Below are 18,660 nucleotides of genomic sequence, written 5' to 3' on the forward strand. Positions count from 1 at the left end.
GCTCGATGTAATCCAGCAATGTTTCGTTTACCTCGGTTATTCTTCTTGCAATTGTCGCTGCATTGATGTTGTGCCAGATGTCTGTGTTCATATCCGGGAAATGTACGTACTTGCTGTCAAGCATACTTTCATTGCATCTTCTGAATAAGTCTAATATGCTCGTTTCGTTGCCTATGCTCACTGCAGAAAATTGTGCCAGATGCACCTTGAAAGCCGACCTTTTGAGGGCTGTTTGAAATGCGGCAAAGACGTTCTTGAATATTTTACGAGCGCGGCTGACGGTTAGATGCCGAATTTTGTGGTTCACTTGTCCTGCATAAAAAGGAAGGCCAATATAGCTCAAGGTCATTGCAGAACAAAGGTTTGTATGGCCCGTTGACGCTTCGTGTTCACTAGTGTACGAGTACTCAATCAGCTCTTTAGATGCCAGTTGAGACGCTACCTGCACAACGCACCATCCTACGTAGTAGGCTATATAACTCTCTCCATCACTCAATAGCAACTGAAAGAAAGCAGCAAAAAAATTGGTGTTGTATATCGTGACGGAGTATTCATTGAAGCCTCCAGGCGTGCTGCTGAAGTAAGCTTTCAGTTGGTTGTCCCAGTCGGTTCTTTTTATGGTGTGCTTAGACAGCGCTACAACTTCATCAACGCTGGCGTTCGTCATTGTCGTCGAGTTCTTCATCCAGTAGACATTTCGTAAACGTTGTAGCACCCTAGACTCAATAAGTTTGTGCTCTGCGTAAGACAACGCCTGCGAAATAAATAAACACAGAGTTAGCACACGAGAAGTATCCAAATAGGCCGACTGGTGGAGTTCTCGAAACAAATACAAACAATATTACACAAAACAGCTTACTGACCATTGACAATGACCCCCCCCCCCAGACATTGAAGAATGTATTTTCGCAACAACATGGAAAGGGCTACATTACTTAAGATTGTCAGGTGCAATATTTTAAAGAACTTCTGCATACGACCGTATCATCACCCAAGGAAATAAATTATTACGTACGTAATAAATATTTGCCTGCTAGTAAGACTTTCCCGAAAGAATGGGAAACAAGATAGGCAAGTATGAATGCGAAGTGTTAATCCTGCCAGCCCTGGATTTTTAATTTCGAAGAAAACACTTTTGTTTCTGTGTTTATCGAGACTGTTGGACGCAGTGAGCTTACATAAAAAATGAGCTTGTGCGGCAAGTAATTACCCATTTAGAGGCATGATATTTAATTAGGTCATCAGATAATGAAAGTTGTATTTTCCAGGAAAACTTTTTTGCTTGTTTTCTTAAATTTTGAAAAGCCTAATCCCGCATACACAAAATACAGCTGGTAGTGCAAGTAGTTTTAGATTTACAGCCATTTCATCATACTAGGATTTCGGTCCGTCGGGCCACCCCAACGTCAGTCTGCTTTTCACTGCAAGGCCTTCCTTTATCTTTCTGTCAGCTCGAAAAAAGAACCAACAATAGTAACACTTATCGCAAAGAAACAGCCTTGAAGAACCAATTCCCAGAAAACTAGCTGTTTCGGTTTTGTTCTCGACGTGATAGGGAAATTTTTGGGTAATGTCGTCAAAGGAGCACATCAGGGTACTGCAATGACAATAAAATCCTCCGGTTTTAACAAACGAAGACGCCGCGTTTACCTGCAAATGATTTTTTCTATTTGAAACAAAACATCGCATCCTGTATTTTCAAAATGCCAAACGCATCAGTCCGGACCGGCCGACCAAGCCCTCTCCTACTACCCCCAATTGCTAGTCTTCCCAGCACTGTAGTCATGTGACCGGTTCATCTTGGGCGACGCGTGGTGGAAAGCGGCATTGTTTGCGAGACGTGCTCCGCCGCAGCTCTGAGTTTTCTAACGCTGGCGAGAGCGCCATTGCCTGGCAATTTCAAACATTGATTGCCTGAAGGAAAGAAAAGGTTAGGAGAGGCCCTGACGTCATTTTTTGTGAAGCCGCGCCCGCCATGTCGATGAGCCCACTCAGTCCAGCACTCTTCCCATTCTCCTCTGCTGTTTCCGGTTTGATAACAGCTTCGCGTCGCGGTACGGTTGGCTCCCGAAAGCGAACGCCATGGAGGAAAGAAAATGTGGCGAACGCAGACGACGGGAGCCGTGTTTGGGTCCGTACCGCACGGCGGTCTTTGTGCATTACGTCTCAGCTGCGAACTTCGCTTCGCTTCACAACGAAGAAACGCACAGCAAGTAAAGCACCGACTGTGGCTCTCCCCAACACTGAGCGGGGAGGCTTTTGCCGGCTCCGCTAATCTCGAGGTGATGCCAGCGCCGCTGCGGCCGGGATACGAGTTAGGGCCGCCTCCAACGGCGGAGTGTTCAAACTGACTTAATGTAAAAACGTTTGCCGTAGCGACTGCGCTGTGTTGCAAGCGTAGCGAGGCAACCCGATTCAAGCGCCGTAAAAAATTGTCCGTGGCATTTGGCCAGATTTAGCCGCCGCAGCCGTAAAAAACTAGGCAACGCTGTCTATGGGCACAACAAAAACGACGTCACTTCCTCCACACATTTAGCAATGCATTGAGATGCTAGGGGCCTCTCCTGAGTATTCTTTCCCCCATGATTGGTTGCCTTGACAACCAGGCATGAGCCTCTCTCGAATTCAGTTACGGTTGGGTGATCCCGGTTCAGATCGGGGCCCCACCTTACGACACGTGGGCACTGCAGGCGTACCAGTCACTCCCACAGGGAAGCGCGGGATGCGCTTGGAATTGTAAAATACAGGAGGCGATGAACAAAAATAGCCGTAATCCCGTCTTGCGACTATGACTGTCCAGCGAAGCTTTTGTAAGTCACTGCACATGGTGATAGATCATGTTATGTCTTGTTGTTCGTCATCTCGGCTGCCTTGTCGCTTCAGCTCGGCTTCTCTGGCGTCCAATGCTGGGTCATGGTTAGCTTGACACGCGCACTTGGCGTATTGGGCAAGAACTGCTAGGTCCTGACTAGCCTTACGCACTGGTTCGCCCTCAAATGATGCGAATTCCAGTTTTTGAGATCATCTGAAAACCTATTTCAACGAACACATGAGGGGTTCCCATTGTTTGCAGGTGCCTTATTTATTATGCAGTTTCTATGCTTGTTCCGTGGTGTTTTTACACGGATACTCAGCTCTGTGATGTATGTTTGATTAGCCTGACTCATGCACTCGGTATCTTGGTCGTGAACTGCTGGACACTGCCTGGCTTTCTTGCTTTCGATGATACGAAATTACCCGAACAACGAGTAGCAGCTTCTCTGGAAAAACTCGACAGCTTGTGAGCAACATGTTAATGGGGTGTATTTGCTGCATTGCTACGTTCGAAAAACAACGTTGAATATTCCGATTTAAAAACTGCCTACCAAATAAATGGGCTGAGAAAAGCTATACCGCCTCTTTACAATTTTGCAGCACTACCAAATTCGACGTGATTGTTTTTCTTTAGGTGCAGCTTATTGTATTAACCAGGTTACTCCGCTTAAAAAAGGCTTTGTTCATAAACTAGTATTCTCTATGCGTCTGCATTTCAAGCTTCTGTACCATTTGGTAGGGCTAAAAAAGTATAAAAATGTCTGTGCACCTTTCGGGGTTGTACATGAGAGCAACCTTCATCATTCCTTGTTTTAAATGGCGTCATCGCAAGCTGTAAACAACTTGATGTTAAATTTCAAGTCAGCACGGCTGCTGTTACACGGGGCAATTTACGTTCTCGTCTTAAGTTGAGGTTGGCCGTAGTGTACGGCACGACCAAGTGCGAATTATCTTTGCTAGAAGGACAGCTGAGAAGTACAATGTTTCTCTCCCATTGGAATAATGGCCCTAACTGAACGGTTATAAAGGGAGCAGCGAAAAAACGAGGTCGATGGCGACATAGCATGTATTTAGAAGAAAAAGGAGTAATAAAACGCTGTGAATGATGCCGCGTTCTTGTGCCGCTTCTGACAGGTCAATCTTCATAAGAGGAGCGATTACGAGTCATTTTCGCAGCCCACTGGGGTCTTTGGAAACAAAAAGCCCTAAACCCGTGTACTCAAATTTTCTATTAGAACAAACGCTTGGCATCAGATACGAACCCTAGTATTTCCCTTCTGTTCAGCAAAAAGTACCAGCTTTGTGTTTTTACTATTTGCTAGTTTGCGGAGGCTTTTCATTACTTAAGAATTTGCAGCTTCCTACCTTAGCTCTTGGTCTAGAAAAGTCTTCGACGAGTTTCTCGAAGAATCTCTGGTAGTAAGGTTTCTCCGACGCTTGCATGGCTTCAGTCTTCTTCATTGTTACACCAAAAAGTACGGCGGGCTTTGCTTCTAGAATACCAGGCCTGTTGACATAGAAGTGCACGGGACTTCCCCAGTTCCAAGCCAAGGCCATAGAAAAGAATATTTTCAAGACGTTCGATTTGTTGCTGATCTCTGGCCAGAAAACGCCGAAATCAATCAGCGAATCTTTAACCAGTTGAAGGTGATTGAAGTCGTGTTTTAGGACACCAAAACAGGACTGGTAAAATATTGCGGCTTTCTGTACCGCACTTTGTCTGCCTGTATAAATTACGGGGTTGGATGCCATCCTGGACACCTTCCTGAGAAACCTGCGCTCGAATAAAACAACAAACGGCAGAGAGTTAGGTGCATTTTATACTTGCAGCAACACACGTAAGACAGTAGTGAAATAGCAAAAAAGCGTAACTCAACACGCTATGCTGAAATTAGTACACTGAAAATTAGGTAAGTGTCTCGAAAGCCAAATTGATGTGCTAAAGCTGTCAAAATTTATACTGATCAGAGTTTCTCATTATGCTAGCCCTTTCCTGCAGACCGTGCATATATACGCCGGCAAGAGGCAGACATCTCCAAGTAAATTCAATCACGCGTACTTTGCGTATTCACATTACAACGATGTGCAGCGCTTGAAAATATTTAAAACACGATTTACTGCAGGTTCGCCATAAGGGCGTGAACACGTATCCACTTCTAAAGTTTTTACAGACCGTTATTTGCCTATGATGGTAGTTGTGATGTGGTTAAAGGTGCTTTAATTCGTTTAGTCATTACTGGTGCGGAGCCTTCGTATGTCATTTATGCCTGTTCACTCATATCGTTCACAGGACGATGAACCCTTTCACGTGCGGTAGGCAGCGTCGTCATCTTGCAAATGGCGCGCTGTCTCTAAGGGGCTCAGGCATGGCTTTGCGCCACAAACTCGAGTGCACTGTGTGTGCCATCTTCGGTGTATTTTTTATTTTTTCATACCCAACTGCTTTTTGGTGAAACCATTTTTGTGTATGATTGTAAGCTGTAAAGAAAGGGTTTCGTAGGGTCTCGAATACTGGTTTTGAAACTTAACAAGGTATAGCTTTGAGCCAGTTACAGATTCATACTGAACGTTTACTGTGCCGACTAGACGAATACGTATAAAAGAACACGAGACAATGCGCAATTTTCAACTAACTTCGTTAGGGAGACACACTCTTTTCTACAATCACCACATCACAAAGTCATCCTACCCTTTCTGCCAAACGACGCTTCTGGAACGCGTGCTGGCTCACTGCGAAACAATTATTTTTGAGACATGGTGATGCATTGTATTACGTGTAAATTTCGAACGCGTGTCCGGAAGCGTCGTCTGACAGAAGGGGTAGGCTGACTTGGTGATGTGGTGATTGCATGAAAGAGTGTTTGTTCCTAATAAAGTTGTTTGCAAGTTGCGCATTCGTCTAGTCTGCGCAGTGAACGTTCAGCAGGGTGGCTTGAACGGGACGTCAGGAGGATAGTTTAATCGTACCGGATAGTCGCCTCTCCAGATCACGGTGCGCATTACGGTGACGAATGCACTGGTTAAGATTACTATTGGGGATAAATGTGCGTATTTCTGGATGCGCCCAACTCCCACTCGTTAGGTTTCTAAGTTTTGAGCAATAGCTATAGCAAGAGCTTTTTTCAGTCCAGAATAACCGCAGTACGATACAATGTTTCGCTCATAGATTTTTTAGCGGTTAAAGTGCAAATACAAGCCGCTATTATGCGCAAAACTCAGTTCCACCCGCTCGGAGACGGTTGCAATGCAGTTGAGATGCTCCGTTCCACGCAGCCGGCGTCTTATCACGTAGACCGTTAGTGTTTCACAGAACACTTTCTTGGGCATTTCGTTTACACTCAAGTTTTCGCATAGGTGGTAACGGCTTGTTAGTTATTGTCGTCATGGTCTTATCACTTCAGAAACAAGGACTTGTATCTTGTTCCGATATAGTTTTACGATTTAGGTGTTAGTACAATGACGCCTCAAGTATGCTGGTGAGCGCAGCAGAAGCCACACAAATTTCCGGAAACACTGGGACCAACATTTTATGAAATGCCCTCGAAGCAGCGCGACCAGAAGGTTTACGATAATGAAGGTTGAAGAGTTTCGTCTACTGTCGAACCTTGTGTGAATATATGAGCTCTTCGAATTCGGCCATTTCTTCGAAACGACCTGGCTGCATCGGCAGGTTGCGTTCTTGAATTTGCTGATGCCGACACGGAGCGCTCAACCTAGACTTAAACAGCTTTGTTTGCCCGAGTTTGAGCAATCCAGCTCAAGAAGGAAAGGACTTCTCGTTCAGGTGAAGTGGGTGGACAATGCCCCTAGGATGAGTAAATGTGCTGTTTTCGTGTGGCAGGGCAGACATTTAAGCTTAAGCAAGGTTTATCTTTTTGCCAGTTGTCGTACAAATTGAAGGGTGAAAAATAGGGAAGCACCATGAAACTAGATGACAACTGTTTGTTAATCTAGCTCCATTTCTGTATCACACGATATTTTACATCACCCACCGTTGGGGCTCAGTGGATAAGGCATTGTGCTGCAGCACACGAGGACGAGGGTTCGATTACCGGCCACGGCGGCCGTTTTTTCTGATGGAGGCGAAAAGCAAAAACGCCCGCGTGTATGACATTTCGGCGCGCATGAAAGATTCCCTGGTGTTCAAAATTAATACGGAGCCCTCATCTACGGCACGGATCATCACCTGCGCTGTGTCGGCGCGTTAAAACCTACATCAATCAATCAATCAATCAATCAATCAATCAATCAATCAATCAATCAATCAATCAATCAATCAATCAATCAATGAATTAATGAATCAATCAATTAATCAATGAATCATTAAGTGAATAAATAAATAATAAATAAATAAAAAGGTAATAAAGCAAACAAACAAACAAACAAAGAAATAAATAAATAAATAAATAATAAACTAAATAATTAAATAAACAAACAAATAAAAATAAATAAATAAATAAACAAATAAATAAAAATAAATAAATTTGACGTCGACCAGAAAACGTTTGCAAATGTTTTGAAATACAGCCTTAGCTTGTGGGCTACAAACTGGCACTTACCCTTCCAAGACGTATTTCTGAAGTGACATCGAGTTGTTTGCTTCCCAGCCTGCGCAAACATAGTGGTGAAAGTCCTTGCAGGGGTTTCCTGATGGCGCCAATGTATTGGCTAGAAAGTCGCTGTACAACGTGCAGACGGCGTTTTCACAGACAAGGTACTTATGCCCGCTAACGACCACGAACACAAGAGCTACGATCAGCAGAACCAGCGCTGCGCATCCGATGCCGGCGAAAGTCAGCACGCCCTTCGGAACGTCTGCGACCCGCTGCCTCATGGGAGATGACTGTAGATTCGAAGGGCGCGTTGTCAGCAGCATGGCCAGGCTCTCGTGGTCAATTGGAATCTGAAATGAATTTTGGTACTCACTTCTTGTGGTAATGATATTGATAAGACAGGTTTTGGCAAAACTGCAAACATTTCAAGAAATATCATTGGCCCTACTGCATTTTCTGCCTGAAGGAAATGCAGAAGGCTCCCAGCGGTAACTTTTTGCGGGAGGGGTGGTATATATATATATATATATATATATATATATATCTATATATATATATTCGTGAAGTGAAATCCTTAGTTGCTGCAGGAATACGCACAAAGTAGAGTACGCTCTTCGGAGACTTTATTTCTAACGTTTCGACCTGAGACAGGTCTTCCTGAGACAGGAAGACCTGTCTCAGGTCGAAACGTTGGAAATAAAGTCTCCGAAGAGCGTACTTCTACTTTGTATATATATATATATATATATATATATACATATATATATATTTATATATAAAAAACACATGTATATGCTTATACTATGTTAGCGGCATTGTGGTCTAAGGTAGGTTCCTCAGACGAGTGCCACTTCTCCGTTTTTTGTCTACCACCTATGGACAGGCAATTTTTATTCTTCACGCAGACGCTTTCTGCGTTCATGTGAGGACACCAAAAATCAAGTGGCTCTGCGTGGAGCTGCATGAGTGAAGCCTCAAAAGCGTGCCCCACGCTGCACCAATTTATATATATATATATATATATATATATATATATATATATATATATATATATATAGATATATGAGAACAAAGTTTTACTGGACGCCGGTAGAGACTACACAATTTTTTCAACCAGGGTAAAAAAAGAGAACGGATATTAAATCTGTTCTCTTTGTTTACCGTTGTCAAAGACATTTTTGTATATATATATATATATAAATCTAGAGAAAGATAAACTCACAAAGCGCGCAGAAATAGTATAAGTAAAGAGTCGGATACACAGCAAGAACAATAACAAACAATGTTTACTTACGTAGCGGCAATGGGACTTGCCTTCATCAGAGTAAAGTTACATGATTATGGTGTCGCAAACATTGAACACATTTCTTATATAGGTTTGCATAAAACTGTAAGAAGGAATGGAAAATGTTTCGCAAATGGAGAGTGTGCATACAGTCAGGCTACGCCTACGTTACAACATCAACCAACAAACAACAACAACAAAAAAAAAATATGGGGGGGGGGGGGGCAAGAGAGAGAAAAAGGGGTCGTGTTAACAATGCAGCGTTCAAGGTTGCACCATGACGGGTCAACGTATGCCGCGCGGGCTGCAAGTTCAGACAATGGGGGAAAATGGTCAACCGCGACTGGTTCTAGGGGAAGCGAAGATGGGTGTGCCCCCAGCGGATGAAGAGAATAGATAGGGGGCACAAAAGAGCATTTCACAGAAGCTAGCAATCGAACAGGAAATAGGTAGGGTCACAAAAGGTTAAACATGAATAGATCACAAAGAGTTAAACGTTCTTAAGTGGTGGTGGGAACGAGGCCTCCTTCTCCCGGACAAATGGCATTGTTGAGCCGCATTAAGCTAACAAAGCTGCTGTATTAGGAGAGTTTCTGCGAATTCTGATGGCAAACTCGAGGGTAAGAATAATGAACATAGTTATAAAAATTATGAAGCCGCTAAGTTTATTCGAGGGATAAGCACGTTAGTTTTCCGTAACTTTCATTAATTCCAAGTGTGGCTGACCCAAACTTATAAATGAGATAAGATTCCCGAACCTCGCGGTCGTGGTGCGTTTTGAAGGCGGATTCTAAAATCGTTGCTTTAAGATGATCAAATGCATGCCCGGGACTGTTCACATGTCTTGACAGGGGCAAATAAGGGCAGCTTTTTGCATGAGAGCGGTGATTATTGAACCGTATTCGGAAGGGCGTTTCAGTTTGGCCGATATATTGTTGCCTACAAGCAGTGCACTCTAGAAGATATACGACATTAGCGGAGTCACAGTTAAAGTTACCTTTTATATTTACGTAGTAGTCTGAAGCCGTGCTGGTGGCGCGCTGTGTAGTGGTCATGTGTGGGCATACTTTACATCGGGGTTTATTGCAGGGCATGCAGCCAGTAGTTGCCGGTCGGTTGATACGAGAGTTAGTAAGAAAGTCCCCTAAATTCTTATTACGCCGGTAGACAACGCGTGGTGGTTCGGGGAATATGCTTTTTAAGCGGTCACTTTGCATTAGGATATTGTGATGTTTTTTTAGCACGGTTGACACTCTTGGAGCGGAGGATGAGTGGGTTAAAACTAAGTTAGTTTGCGGGTTCCCGTTCGGGGCTTTTTTCTTGCAGATTTCGTTACGGTCTAATTGGTTGGCTCGCACAATAGCGTCGTCGATAACTTTTTCCGGGTATGTTTTATTCAGGAGGGAGGTCTTGAGTTCTCGACAGTTTGAGTCAAAGTCGGCTTGGTTTGAGCAAATTCTCCTAAATCGGTGGGCTTGGCTGTAAGGTATTGCTGTCTTGCAGTGTCTGACATGGCTACTTCGGAAGTGCAAATACTGCCGCGTGTCTGTCGGTTTTCTATACAGTTTAGTTTGAAGCCGACCTTGGAAGGTAGTAACGGTGACGTCCAGAAAGTTTACACTGTGTTCCGAATAGGAATGAGCAAGGGAAATACTAGGATGGGCTAGATTAAATGCCCCAATGAAGGTGAGGAGTTCCGCCTCACCGTGTTGCCAGATCATGAATATGTCATCAATATACCTTTTATAGTACATTGGCTTTAAATTTTGGGTGTCAAGAAAGTTTGATTCGAGGTGAGCCATAAAGATATTAGCGTAGTTAGGTCCGATTCGAGTTCCCATTGACGTTCCGCTGACTTGCACGTAATGAACTCCGTCGAACTCAAAATTGTTAAGTTCAAGAATAAGCCTAAGGAATGTTTGGAGAGCAGAAGAATCGATAGGTTTGTCGCACGATGACTGCTCATACGCAAGGGATACAGCGGCGATGCCATCTTCATGGGGGATGTTAGTATACAGTGACGCAACATCAAGGGTGACTAGAAGGCAGTTATCAGGAATTTCAATTTTTGAGATGTCTGAGAGAAAGTCATTGGTATCCTTAATGAAGGAGGGAAAGCTGGGCGGAATGTCGCAAATGAGATTATCCACATAGCGCGAGAGGTTTTCGGTAACAGTGCCAATGCCAGAAACAATGGGGCGCCCTGGGTTGTTCACCTTGTGAATCTTTGGGAGAAGATAGAATTTACCGGCTACTGGGCTTAAGGGGACCAGGGAACGAGCCGTGGTTTCATTTATTGTTTTATTTTTAACAAGCTCAGCAAGTTTATCTTTGACAATTTGCTTATAATCTTGAGTGGGATCATTGGGTAGTGCTTTATAGAACGTCGATACTGATAGTTGCTTATTGGCCTCGTTAACATAGTCGGTTTTGTCAAGGATTACGATTGCGCCTCCCTTGTCGGCAGGTTTAATAATTATGTCGGGACAGCTTGCGAGTTCCTCTAGGGCTTTCTTTTCGTTGGTAGTCATGTTGTGGCGGAAAGAATTTTGTGTTTGGTATGCTTTTCGCACATCGCGTTGGACAGCTTTGATGTACATGTCGAGGCAACTATCACGCTGTGTGGGAGGGGTCCAGTGCTTATAGCTAGGTAGGGTTCTGCGGGCTTCTTCCGTCGCGGGGTGATCGTAGAAGTATTCTCGTAGCCTCATGTTTCTGGCGAAGTTATCTAAGTCCTTAAAAAGTTGAAATTCATCAAAACCACCAGTAGCCGGGCAAAAGTTTAGGCCCTTTGACAAGACGTTCATCTGAGCTGGGGAGAGGGTTATGCTTGAAAGGTTCATTACATTCCCGGTAAGGTTTTCTTTTGTGACGGCAGGCGAGGGAAAAATATTAGTACAGTGGTTTAACTGAACTGTTTGGGGTGCAGTAGTCGAAGCATTTATTACAGTCGTAGTGGCATTATCGGCCGTATTGTCAGGGCCGTATTGCCCCAACTCTGACAATACGGCCGATAATGCCACTACGACTGTAATAAATGCTTCGACTACTGCACCCCAAACAGTTCAGTTAAACCACTGTACTAATATTTTTCCCTCGCCTGCCGTCACAAAAGAAAACCTTACCGGGAATGTAATGAACCTTTCAAGCATAACCCTCTCCCCAGCTCAGATGAACGTCTTGTCAAAGGGCCTAAACTTTTGCCCGGCTACTGGTGGTTTTGATGAATTTCAACTTTTTAAGGACTTAGATAACTTCGCCAGAAACATGAGGCTACGAGAATACTTCTACGATCACCCCGCGACGGAAGAAGCCCGTAGAACCCTACCTAGCTATAAGCACTGGACCCCTCCCACACAGCGTGATAGTTGCCTCGACATGTAGTAGTAGTAGTAGTAGTAAGTATTGTTGAATAAGGCGGACTTAGCCTTGCATAGCTGCCGGCAATTGCTCCGCCTAATCGTCCCCAATACCATATCAAATCTCTCAAAGTCATAACACATCACTTAGTCCTAAAATAACAGACCCGCTATGTCACCACACCTCACTTAGTCCTGTGGACTGCAAGAATCCGAGTAGGAGATGAGACACCTCTCTTCGCACAATCCAGTGGTCCCTAGGAAAAATAATGTCCTCTGATGTAGCATGGGGCACTCCTAACTTCTGGAGATCACGAAAAAAGTTCGTCCGCTCAGGGTTGGTTTTGGAGCAGTTCATAATGAAGTGATCAATGTCACCAGTCACACTGCACGAGGGGCACAAAGGGGATGAAACAATGTTGATTTTATGTAGCCAAGCTGGTGTACGGGCTGAGTCTGTTCTTACGCGGTGGAGCAGACAGGCTTCGGCTCTTTTCAGGCCCTTCGTCACGACTGGTTGATGTACTGGTCGCCACAGCTGCCTAAAGTGCTCGCGAACGGTCTGTTTCTGTATGCGTTGGAAATCGCACCGCGTTTGCACCGTCCTTGTAGAAGATAAGGCGTCCTTGGCTAAGCTGTCAGCATGTTCGTTTCCCGCTACACCGACGTGCGACGGGATCCACTGGAATTGCACGGTGAAGCCTTCATGCTTAAGCCGCTTTAGTAGGAGTAGGGATCGCTGACAGGTCTTTTCAACAGGTATACCCCGCTGCAATAGGTGAAGAGCTGACTTTGAATCGCTGAATATTGTGACTTTTTGCCTTTCAAACGATGACAGTTGGCGCAACGCAGCTTCTATGGCAACACACTCACTCGCTGTAGATGAAACCAAAGGCGTCACCCTGGCAGCCCACGAAATATTCAAACTGGGTATGAAAAAAGCCGCCGCGCACACCCCACTATTTGCGTCAACCGATCCATCAGTGTATATGTGCAGAGAGTCCCCGTATTCCCGTTCCAAATGCTCCAGCACCAGCGATCGGGCTTCAGCAATAGGTGTACAACGCTTCGAGCGCATATGAGGGATGGTCAATGCACAATCCACACTCTCGTGGGACCAAGGCGGGTCCAAAGTAGCCCTTTTCCCAGGCCATTTGGGACACAGCACACCAAGAGTGTTTAGTGTTGCATGAGCACGAGACTCTACCCTTAATCGTAGATGCCGCAGCAATGCTAAGCCAGCACTTGTTTCTCCGAGGCGCAGCACTTGCATAAGCAAACGTTGAGACGCCTGAAGACGAAGGGGTGTTGACTGCGCCTCATGGAGGATCTTGTTGTTTCCAGCTGCTTGAGGGACGCCAAGAGACAGCCTAAGCCCTTTCCTGTGCAAGGATTCCAACCGCTCGTATTGTGTCTCTGAAGGCGATATGAGAGGCAGCTGATAAAGCATGCGGTTCAAGATCAAGGCTTCGTGCAACTTGACCATAGAGGCTGGGTGGTTTCCCCACGTCACACCGGCAATTCTCCGCAGTACATTAAGTCTGGGCGCCACAGAGGAAACCATAGAGTCGACGGCCTTTCGCCAATTCAACCTATGGTCGAGAGCAATTCCTAGAAATCGAACATGATTAGCTTGGCGGATGGGGATGCCATTCAGTTCTATCCTGAGACGCGCAGACCGGCGTCGTACACCAGGAAATAGAACAAAACACGATTTCTCCTCTGATATAGTCAGCCCTACTGTTGAAAGATACGCTTGGACAGATGAAACAGCATGTTGCGCTGTTACACGCAATCGCTTTGTCTGGTATCCGGTGAGCCAGATGCAGATGTCATCCGCATATATTGACAAACGAGCTTTTGACCGATGACTCTTCAGCGTAGAAGGCAGGGCAGACATGGCTACATTGAAGAGAATGGGCGACAAAACACTGCCCTGTGGTACGCCTCGTACTACAGTTCTTTTTGAACTAAAAACATTCTCTATCCGCACCTGCATGAAGCGGTCGGTCAAGAAGACTCGAATGAAGCGGAGTAGGTGTCCTGTCACCCCCATTTCTTGCAGATGACTCAAAATAGCACTTGGCAAGACAGAGTCGTATGCCTTAGCCACATCAAGAAACACCGCAACGGTGGACAAGCCATAAGCTCTATTATGTTCCAAGTGGCTGACCAAATCCAATACACTGTCTTGGGCGCTCAGCCGCTGGCGGAAGCCAGTCATGCAGGCAGGAAGCTTTTTCCGATGCTCTAGCCACCACATCAGTCTGGCACAGACTAGCTTTTCCATGAGCTTTGAGACACAAGAAGTAAGCGACACCGGCCTGTATGATGAGAGATCTGCTGTATCTTTGTTAGGTTTAGGCACCGGTACCACCCAGGCCAGCTTCCACGATGACGGAATGTCGCCTGTCGTCCAAATATGGTTAAAAAATTCTAGGAGACTATGCTGGAACTCCAATGGCAAGTTAAGTAGCATTTGGTTCGTGATGCCGTCAGGGCCAGCTGCACACCGTTTGCGTAAGTTAGCGAGGGCTGTTTGAAGCTCCCTCAGCGTGAATGGGGTATCCAGTGCTGAAACTGAGGAGTAAGCGCAAGCCGTTGATGCACTACTGCGTAGTTGCAGTGACACGTCTGTTACGCATGGTGATGTCGAAGATGCGTACACGTCAGCAAACTCCTCAGCCAGAGATGGTAAAGTCTTGCCTTTGATTAGAGCCATTGCCAGAAACGGCTTGGCAGGGCGAGTTTTCCCAAGAAGGGAGTTCACCACTCCCCAGATACGTGGCGATGGAGTAAATACACTTAATGTTGCGCAAAATGCCGCCCATTGGTTTCGCCAGAGTTTGTTTGTGTATCGCCGAATGGCTGAATTTAACCTATTGAAAGTCGTCTTCGATGCCAAATCTTTCTTCCGCGTAAGCTGACGCTCCGCCCTTCTTCGTGCCGCACAGAGGTTTTTAAGCTTTAAGTCAGGGACCGGGAAGTGCCTAGGTATCTTGAGCAGCGTGGTCGCTGCTTCCTTGCTTGCTGTCATGGTGTCCAATACGTTGCCAGAAGCCACTTCTAATTCCGATCGGTACTTGTCCCAGTTGACAACCTGGACAATCTTAGAGGCCCGTAGACGGTATCCTGCTGCGTCAATAAAGATAGGGTAATGATCACTACCCATTCGGTCTGGCGCCACTCTCCACCCTAACTGAATATCAGTGGAAATCAGGGTTAAGTCAATGGCACTGGTAGCACTAGGAGGCCTGAAGAATGTTGGAGTGCCATCATTTGCAACACAGAGGTCCAGCCTATCAATGGCGTCTGCAAGATATTTTCCTCGAGCATCTGTCGCTTTATCACCCCACAGCGGATGGTGCGCATTAAAATCTCCACATATAATACGCGGGGCTGGGCAACGGTCGCAGAGTTGCTCCATGAACAACTTCACATCTACCTTTTTCCGTGGTGGGAGGTAAACGGATGCAATGCTCAATTTCTTGGAGCCTATTTGCAAGCTCACAGCCACAATTTCGGCGACGTCTGAGCAAAGGTCCCGAACAGATATTACAGCGTGAGGAACCTCACGTCGAACATACAAAGCGGCGCTCCCATGTGGAAAAGTGGGAAGGCTGGGATTTTTATGGGGAACGTAACCGGAAAGTGATCTTTTCCCTAATAATCCGGCTTCCGTCAAAGCTAATATTGGTATCGGTGACTCTTTGAGGAATAGATTTAGCTCAGCCAATCGACAGGTAAGCCCAGCACAATTCCATTGCATAATAAAGGGCACTGATTTTGTCTTTGTGGCCGCCGGTTGCTTAAGCAGAGACATCATGCTCTGGCAGGAGCGTCGCAGATAATCCCAATATTACTGGTTCCAAGCTGAGCATGGTCTCAAGAAAGGTTTTTAAAAAGCTTGGGGCCATAGAAGCAAGATGGGACCGGAGGGCTGCAAAAAGGGCTCGTATAACATTCCTACCGTCCGCCATCTTAGTTTCCGTAGAATTAACACGGCGCTCCTTCAAGACGTTGGCATATCTTTCACGTCCCCTTTGAACTTCCGCAGTCTTGAATTCCGCGCCGAGATGAGGTGATCGAGGAGGGGGCTCTCGTGACTCCGGTGGTTGAACACTTCCCGGATTTTCCGTCGTGTTGGATTCATTGTTGGCTTCCTGTGCGTTGAGGGCCGGGAAGCTGGCTTTGTCGGGAGGTGTCAACAGTGCTGGAGAGGATTTGGGTCCCTCGATGAAGGCTTTCCTCCTGTGCAGAGCGCTGACTCGAAATGGGCAGCCGCTGTAACTTGCGGGGTGGTCGCCGTTACAGTTGGCACAAGTGAAACCCGCCGTGCATTTCCGGAAGTCATGCGGGCCGCCACATCGCTTACAGCGCTGATCTCCTCTGCAGGATTTTGCCACATGACCAAAACGCTGGCACTTGAAGCAACGAGGAGGCGTCTCCGTGTAGTCAGCCGTTTCATGCCTTGTAAATCCAAGGTTGATGGTTGTCGGCCGTTCAGTGTTCGGCGCGAACGACAATACCACAGCGTCAGATGGAGTGGTCTTCCATTCGTTCACCGACGAGTCCCTTCGACGCAGAATTCTTCTCACGTGCAGTACACCTTGAGGCCTGAGGTATTCAAGTAGGTCCTCCTCCGTATACCACTTGGGCACACCCTTTATGATGCATGTGTTATGCACGTAGGAGTGTGGGAGTCGAGCAGAAATGGCGATTCCTCCTACTTGGTCGCTTCGCAACAAAACATTCACCTCCTTTTCCGTCGCTACGTCGAGGAGCAAGGCACCCTGAGCAGTGAACCTGCTGCGAATAGGCGCTTTCCCAAGCAAAGTCTTGAAGGCTGAGAATAGGACAATGGGGTTCACCTTTCTGAGGTCTTGATCACTTTTAGCCGGGCACACAAGCACAGGTATGCCGACTGAGCGTTTTTTGCGATGGCTCACGACCTTAAAGCCTTCCTCATCGACGTCAGTCATCTCTACGCCAAGTTCGCTGCCACCAACAATCATGTCATCGTCTCCTTTAGAAGTAGCGTCACTGGCATTGTCTCCTTTAGAAGTAACATAACTAGTATTCTCTTCGCCAACGATGACCGGTGAGGGCTCCATTGAGGCCGCGAGGCGCTTCTCGGCAGGGGGAACCATGTCAGGATCACCGGTACCGGCGTCACTCGATCTGCGATGACCTTTCACGGTGGCGGACTCCGAAGAGGACCCGGGAGGGGCATACGGAGAAAACCTCCGTGATGAGGCAGGTGTTCTGGCCGAAATGATTGCAAAACTCGCAAAATTATCACAAAAAGAAGAGACGAAATACAAGGCAGCTTACGAGCGATCTTCTTCGTCCATGTACATCAAAGCTGTCCAACGCGATGTGCGAAAAGCATACCAAACACAAAATTCTTTCCGCCACAACATGACTACCAACGAAAAGAAAGCCCTAGAGGAACTCGCAAGCTGTCCCGACATAATTATTAAACCTGCCGACAAGGGAGGCGCAATCGTAATCCTTGACAAAACCGACTATGTTAACGAGGCCAATAAGCAACTATCAGTATCGACGTTCTATAAAGCACTACCCAATGATCCCACTCAAGATTATAAGCAAATTGTCAAAGATAAACTTGCTGAGCTTGTTAAAAATAAAACAATAAATGAAACCACGGCTCGTTCCCTGGTCCCCTTAAGCCCAGTAGCCGGTAAATTCTATCTTCTCCCAAAGATTCACAAGGTGAACAACCCAGGGCGCCCCATTGTTTCTGGCATTGGCACTGTTACCGAAAACCTCTCGCGCTATGTGGATAATCTCATTTGCGACATTCCGCCCAGCTTTCCCTCCTTCATTAAGGATACCAATGACTTTCTCTCAGACATCTCAAAAATTGAAATTCCTGATAACTGCCTTCTAGTCACCCTTGATGTTGCGTCACTGTATACTAACATCCCCCATGAAGATGGCATCGCCGCTGTATCCCTTGCGTATGAGCAGTCATCGTGCGACAAACCTATCGATTCTTCTGCTCTCCAAACATTCCTTAGGCTTATTCTTGAACTTAACAATTTTGAGTTCGACGGAGTTCATTACGTGCAAGTCAGCGGAACGTCAATGGGAACTCGAATCGGACCTAACTACGCTAATATCTTTATGGCTCACCTCGAATCAAACTTTCTTGACACCCAAAATTTAAAGCCAATGTACTATAAAAGGTATATTGATGACATATTCATGATCTGGCAACACGGTGAGGCGGAACTCCTCACCTTCATTGAGGCATTTAATCTAGCCCATCCTAGTATTTCCCTTGCTCATTCCTATTCGGAACACAGTGTAAACTTTCTGGACGTCACCGTTACTACCTTCCAAGGTCGGCTTCAAACTAAACTGTATAGAAAACCGACAGACACGCGGCAGTATTTGCACTTCCGAAGTAGCCATGTCAGACACTGCAAGACAGCAATACCTTACAGCCAAGCCCACCGATTTAGGAGAATTTGCTCAAACCAAGCCGACTTTGACTCAAACTGTCGAGAACTCAAGACCTCCCTCCTGAATAAAAAATACCCGGAAAAAGTTATCGACGACGCTATTGTGCGAGCCAACCAATTAGACCGTAACGAAATCTGCAAGAAAAAAGCCCCGAACG

At 46.0% G+C, this 18,660-nt stretch overlaps 1 long non-coding RNA gene across 1 annotated transcript in view; it reads right to left on the reverse strand.

Annotated features, from left to right (window-relative positions):
• Window positions 1-4,185: 4,185 nt before the first annotated feature.
• LOC144144731 (uncharacterized) overlaps window positions 4,186-18,660 on the reverse strand; it is a 33,227-nt gene continuing 18,752 nt past the window's right edge. Inside the window, exons 3-4 of the long non-coding RNA XR_013317324.1 lie at window positions 7,374-7,717; window positions 4,186-4,588 (exon numbers count right to left, since the gene is read on the reverse strand). This is a non-coding gene — a long non-coding RNA (uncharacterized LOC144144731). The remainder of the gene's footprint in view (window positions 4,589-7,373; window positions 7,718-18,660) is intronic.

This window comes from Haemaphysalis longicornis, unplaced genomic scaffold, assembly GCF_048455015.1.
Source record: "Haemaphysalis longicornis isolate Haplotype H1 unplaced genomic scaffold, Haemaphysalis longicornis Haplotype H1 scaffold_7, whole genome shotgun sequence".
In the NCBI taxonomy this organism is placed as follows: domain Eukaryota; kingdom Metazoa; phylum Arthropoda; class Arachnida; order Ixodida; family Ixodidae; genus Haemaphysalis; species Haemaphysalis longicornis.